The sequence below is a fragment of the Trachymyrmex cornetzi genome, unplaced genomic scaffold (assembly GCF_001594075.2).
Source record: "Trachymyrmex cornetzi isolate Tcor2-1 unplaced genomic scaffold, Tcor1.1 scaffold685, whole genome shotgun sequence".
Taxonomy (NCBI): Eukaryota; Metazoa; Arthropoda; class Insecta; order Hymenoptera; family Formicidae; genus Trachymyrmex; species Trachymyrmex cornetzi.
The window spans coordinates 38,576-45,688 of record NW_017300009.1 but is presented as its reverse complement, the minus strand read 5'-3'; the positions used below and the strand labels follow the sequence as shown (position 1 = coordinate 45,688).

The 7,113-nt window shown below is 30.0% G+C and overlaps 1 protein-coding gene across 1 annotated transcript in view; it reads left to right on the top strand.

The window, feature by feature from the left end:
- The first annotated feature begins 2,371 nt into the window (after positions 1 to 2,371).
- The window catches only part of LOC108767504 (facilitated trehalose transporter Tret1), a 19,527-nt gene continuing 14,785 nt past the window's right edge, over positions 2,372 to 7,113 (top strand). The window contains exon 1 of the mRNA XM_018517416.1: positions 2,372 to 2,851. The gene's annotated coding sequence lies outside the window, so the exon portion shown is untranslated. The remainder of the gene's footprint in view (positions 2,852 to 7,113) is intronic.

Sequence of the window (7,113 nt, the reverse complement as noted above, 5' to 3'; positions counted from 1 at the left end):
CGCCTATTTTGCAAAGCAAGACGCTCAGTATTATTTGAATGGATTAAAGGGGTGGGAGCATCGCTGGAAAAAATATATCGACTTAAAAGGAGACTATGTGGAAAAATAAAATTGAATTTGACCGAAAAATTACTTGTTTCTATGTTAGGCTCAAAACTTTTCAGACGAATCCTCGTATATACATAGATACTTAGTACTGCCATAATGTCTGTATGAATATATGCATGCCGTTTAAAGTACAGATCATTATATATTTTTGATGATTTGAATGTAAAGGAGAATGAGGGAATTGCAAATACCTAAGGGAAAAGTTAAACAAAGCAGATTTGTTTAGTAATTACAAAAGTCTTTATATAAAGGATACCGGCTTTGAACTACAATAATTAACATATATAAATATCATAGCGCGGGGCAACTTTCAAAATATAAAGTGACATTGATAAAAACTTCAATACGTATATGTTTATTTCTTTTTCTTCTTTTTTTTCTTACATTAGGCCTCAGGCCTGTGTTACATCTCTCTCATATATTTGTGACGCGTACGCTGATTATTCAAATTGCCACAAGTATATACAGGGTATCCCGAATTTTTTTGCCAATCACTTTTATGTAGATAAAGCGGACTAAACTGAATCGAAAAGTCCTCTACCAATTTGTAATTTTCGCTGTAGTTAACAAGATATTAATTACTAAAAATTGCCAAATATTAGTCTTGAATAATTTTTTACTCAAATACTATAAACTTTATAGAAAAGCTGCAAGAGACAAAAATCATTTATTTTCTTCTCATAAAGTTCTGAGAATTTTTTCAGAATTTTTTATCAACTTTTTAGTACTGCATTTTCTTATTTTTATCAACATGAGAAAATACGGTATTAAAAAATTCTGAAAAAATTCTGAAAAAATTCTCAGAACCTTATGAGAAGAAAATAAATGATTTTTGTCTCTTGTAGCTTTTCTATAAAGTTCATAGTATTCGAGTAAAAAATTATTCAAGACCGATATTTGGCAATTTTTAGTAATTAATATCTTGTTACCTACTGCGAAAATTGCAAAATGGTAGAAGACTTTTCAACTCAGTTAGTCCGCTCTATCTACACAAAAGTAATTGGCAAAAAAATTCGGGATACCCTGTATATGGGACATACAGTTCTAATGCCGGTTCCGAACAACGGATTTTTCGAAAGGTGTTTCTGTGGGCAAGGATACTCTCGGGAGGCTGCCGGCCTTTTCCGAGAGGAGACACGAGCGTAAATATTTTGGGTCCTACCGAGACCTCTAGTATGATAGACCAGGGCTCTGATTCTTCAAAAGTATCACATACGAAAAACTAGGGAAATGCTATAGTATATGTAATGCGTATTGCAGTATTTCCCTAGTTTTTCGTATGCGATACTTTTCGAGAATAGGGACCCAGTGCGCTGTGTTGTGCCATGTTCGCGCTCGTATTTGTTTATTTATAAAGTAAAAACTATCGTATGCATCTCTGCAATTTAGAAATAAATAAAAAAGCGAGTAAAGTGTAAAGAAAAAAATGTTTACGATCACTTTTAAAATAACAAAAAATAAAAATTTTACTTTACTTTTTATTTCTGAATTTTTCATATTTAGTAAAGGAACTTTGCTGAGTGCTGTACTCCTAATGATGTACTTCGAGAAATTAGACTCATTTTAACGTGCCGTGAATTGAAAAAAGATTAAAAAATACTTAAATGTAAAAAATGTACGCATGTCTTGTATCTTCTTTCGTGAGAATTTATACCATGTAAAATGTCTATAAATCTTTGCAGTTGAATATTCGATGAAGTATAATATTATGAAGCATATGATCGATACGCCAAGAGACTTCCTGTATCCCACATTTCTGATATAGTTCATTTCCCACAAGTAGTTTTACTGTAGGACAAACAAAATTAATAGAATAATAAGATTGGGATTAATAGAACTTTCTAAATTTATCAAAGTAACATTTTTTACTCTAAAAATTGAAAGTGGCTCAATTTTTATTCTAAAAGTAAGATTTTGCTCTTTATAGTGACAGTTTACTCTAAAAGTTTTAGAGAGAAGAGAAACATAATCAATCGTTTAATTTTGACAACTTAATCACTAATATTATATTTTTTCCCCGCAAAAAGAACGGATCAGTAACGTTAAAGTGATATATTTTTTGCGGATAAGTATCTATACTTATTATCGTTGTAAAACGAGATAAAGATGAAAATGTTATTTATTCTTTAGGATTAAATTTTCTAAACGTGGTTCTAAAAACGCGACGTATTTCTTCTGATAGAAAAACAAGGGTATTTTTGCCTTTATTATTCCTGACGAATAAATTCACAAAATATGCAATCCAGATAGAGAGTATGATTGAGTATCCTCTTACGTTAATGTTTGGTGCTGCCTTGCTTTGTCGCATATCGCCATTTATGCGCAATTATCGCGCGCAGAGCTAAGTGGGAGATTCGTTGATTGCGAGAATATTGCATCGAATTAATTGTCCCAAACGGAATCAAACAGGGAAACAAGGAAATACTACATTGGTTGCCACGTTGTTGAAGAAGATGCACTCCTCGTTTGCGAAAGATCCATTTATGCGACGTTCGCGCAGTTGATTAACTCAAGATATACGTATATCTTCGCGTTCAATATACTGTATACGACTGATAAGAATTGAATTCTCGGGCCGATGTTAGCGTCGCGGGCCTCCACCGCATACTCTGTTGTACGCCACGACACGTGCTGGTCAGCACGGTTTTGTGTAGCCAGCCTTCCCTCCGTAGACTCACGATTGCCCCAACGAGGGACCATTGATTATCGAGGAGACTGCAAACTAGACTAGAGGAAAGTCACGGTGTGTAATCAAAATTCTAAAATTAATTTGCTAAAATTAGTTTCTCGTCCAAGTGCGATAACGACAAAGTTTCTTTATTCTTTTTTTATTTTTTTCCTCTTTTTCTTTTTAATGTATAAATTGTCTTGTTACGGAAAGTGTAACACAGTATAACTTAAAGAGATCAAATTTTGTTTTATCGTTCTTCTGTATTATCAAACGAGCTGGACATTCTCGCGAGATCTCGATTAAAGATTAAATCTTTTGAGCTATCAGTATTGTTGCAATCTTGTAATCGACATTACACCTTTATTGTATATTTTTGTAAAATAATGAGATACGTCGAGTAGGCATGTTGATTTAAAAAAAAGCGCATATACGACATTGCGCGAAAAAAGCATCGCAAACATAAATAACACGTTGATAAAAAGATAGTTGATAACATTGAATTAAGTATAATAGATTTTCACATATTTTTATAAAAAATGCGCACATTTGAGAAATTTTGATATACTCGATTTATTTTCATGATATAATGTCGCACTAAACTTTAACTTCAAAATAACATTTAAAACATGGTGTTATTAATGTGTATGCTTATGAATTCTTCATATTAGTTGTGTTCAGCAGAGAAAGCAACTTTGCAATTGTAAAATTCTTTGATGTGATTGGTTTTGCCCTTAGTTCCTCACTTACACATTCTAAATGTATAAATCAATCATATTAAAAAATCGTACAACTATTGTATGTACGAAGCTGTTTTTTCTGTGGAATGCAACCATTGTATATTCTCTTCCTGTTTTGCGTATTCTTTTAATCGATTTTAACGTATAAATCCTTACATCGACGTCATTTTTAACTTTAGATTATCTATAATTCATGTCACAACTTAAATTAGAATTCTATTTGTAATTTTATGTGATACGAACGACATGTGGATAGTTAGAATACATGCGTATGTAAAATATATGTTAAAATACACAGACCGAAGTACATGACGTATAAAATTACAAAATGTAGAATTGTATTTTAAAATCTTAAACGTGAATTACAGCTCGTCTAAGGCGATGAGCCTTATCATTAAAAACTGACGCAACTTAACATACTTTTAAGATTAATTTGCACATTTATTTTTACTTTGTGTTATTTTCTGTCACTTTTGGTTCAACATGGATGGACTCTTTATAAAGAAGTGGAAGATATTAAAAAGTAAAGCGAAAATAATTGACGATTAATGCTTCTCTAGAAGGACAATTTATATAGCGATACATTGATTAAACATTAGCATGCATTACCCAAGGAACACATCAAGTCAAGAGATCGAAAGTCAAAACTTTATTTTAATATCATGAAAGTCAAAATAATTTTTGGTTACAAAATTTGACTGTTTATTGACGTTAAAAATTAAAATAAAGTTATTTTGATTTTTTATACTGCTTTTTATGTTCTTTGGGGATATATTGAGCAAATGTTGCACTAATGAAGCAATTATTAGAATTCTTGATAAATAAATGAGAATATAGTATGAGGATGTATATATATATATATGTATATGTGTGGGGAATACATGTGAAAGTATATAAATCTATAATTATAATACATCAGGATATCAACATTTTGTAGTTCAGTTAATATCCACGTTGCACGCCGGCTTCGCAATTCGCATCCACATGTTTTCATTTTGTACGTTTATCGCAATCATGAAATTCGCAAGATAAGGAAAATATCCGCAAACTAGCGCTTTAGTTGCTATGTATGGTTAATAATTTGTGATTTCGCCAGGCATTATTACGACATTAACGCGAGTTCGCATTTGCCGCATGATGCGAATCGGGCGGCACGGCATGGCAAACGGAAAAACCCGACGAAAATTATGGATGTTACATATATTGTGTTATACTTACATAAGAAACTACACGGATTGTTACATAAATTATTTTCACGCGATCGACGGGTATCAACGTTGAAATATGTTGTTTAAGTAAGTGTGAAAGTGAAGTGTCGGTTTTAATTGCCTTTTAATAAGATTTCAGTATAATCGCGCTACATTAAATTAATATATTTGTTAATTAAATACATATATATTAGGTTGGAACAAAAGTTAAATTTACTACGAACTTCAAGATTCAAGCAGATATGATTTTGTTAAAAATGAACGAAATTTAAAATAAAAAACGGGTTTTAAAAATAAAATTTCTACTTTCAAAAAAAAAGATTACTATGAATTTTAAGTTTTTGCGAGTTTGGTGATTTTTACATCTACAAAATTACGAGTTGGACAAAATGGAAAATTTTCTTCATACTTCGTAAGCTTGTCACGTGCTAAAAAAAATTGAAAAAATTTTCGATTTTCTAATGTGAAAGCTTAAAGTTCTTCTTATACAATTGTTTTTTGAAAATTTTCCTAAGATTTTTTGTTATTGGGATATCACGGATTAAATAAAAAGAGCATTTTTACTTTGATTGTCCATAACTTTGTTAAAAATCATTTTACCGCAATTTAAAAACAGATTCTTATTAAAGCTAAATTTTGTTCTATCGAATGGTACAATTGCCAAATTTTTTTTAAGAAAGATGTGGATATAATATAAATGAAAAAGCGTTATTAACTTTCGTTTTGATTCAATATTCGCGAAATACGAGTATTTGCGGATATGTGTATGCTATAACATGAACAGAATGTTAAACATTTTGAACAATAAAAAAATATAAATTATTCACATTTCGTATATATTTTGTGTAGAAATTTAATTCTTTTAAATATTATTTTTACTAATTTTAGTATTTTCATTTATCCATTATTGTACCACACACACACACACAATTATGCAGTCAGTTAGTTAATTTCTCTCCTTTTTGTCTTTAGATTAATATATATTAAATTATTTATAAATGTAACTGTATTATTTATGCAATATTTAATTTCAATATAATTGTGTTATTTTTGTATTATAATTAAGATGCACATTAATATCACAATTTAACAATATTTTGTAATACTTTAAACGCTTTTGAGTATTTTTCTGTACAAATTGAAAGTAATATCTAATATATCGCAAACAATTTTTAACATATCTACCGTAGTATTGTACGTGATTAACATATTTAGCGTTTAGTAAGACAAGTGCAAGATAACGAGAGTCACGAATGCACTTTAACGAATAAGTTTCGTAAAAATTCGCGTGCGCGAGCAAATAAAATTGCGAGAAACTCTTATCTTAAATTAATTACTTTTTTTTTCTAAAATTAATGTAAATAAGCATAAGCTTGGATTGTTCACATCCTGTTTGCTCAGATTTTTAAAGTGGTATATACCTTATCTGTTTACATAACTTGGCTACAACATTTTGAATAATATAAACATATTTTTGTGTTACAAATTCGTTCTTGTTGAGAGGCAAAATACTGAAAACATATATCGTATAGAACAGTTTTTTTAATTTGCATAACTCTATCGCACGCGTCGATTAAGTAAATATGCCCAGGAATTGTGGCAATAAAGATTGTTAATACTATGCGGAATCACGTTTAATCTCATCCACTCTTAAAACTTAACCCTTGGCACTCGACGTTGTATCGCATTGATATCGTTACGACGTACATTCACGCGATAACATTACGCAATATTTCGATGTGTTATTGTTTATGTTGAACATATATAATGTTGCAAGAGTTTATACTGGCTGTTTCTTCTCTAAAACTTTGTTACAAATGGTCGTTTTCTATTGTTGTTTGTTGCATTTTTAAAAATAAAAATAAATTTTTATGCTATTAATTGATTTATATCAAAATATAATATGCCAAAAGTACATAAGAATGTGGTCATTTTTAAAGTTAAAATATAAATGGTATCGAGGATAAGATAAAATAATGAGAACGCCATTCTTAATCAAATAAAAATGAGAAAAGTATTTATCCAATTTTGATAAACATAAAATAACGGAAAAAAATGTGGAACGGATATTTTGTATCGATTTCTACGATATCGATAATAATTTAAGAAGCCTAATATCGTAGGGAAATATTGACATAGCATGATTATCTTGATAAAATAATCAGCAACTATGAAAAAATTTCATTTATTTTAAGTCAGTAAACATAGAAATTTAGTGTAAATATAAATGTAGAACAAGTTGCTCAGTTTGATTTTGTATTTCAATTATACATCGAATGTAAATTTCTATTATCTAATGATATTTGAACTATTAAGTGGCCTGCACGGAGAGAATTTTCTTTTAAAATTTACCCTGAAAATATGACAGTCGTGGGACAACATTGTATTT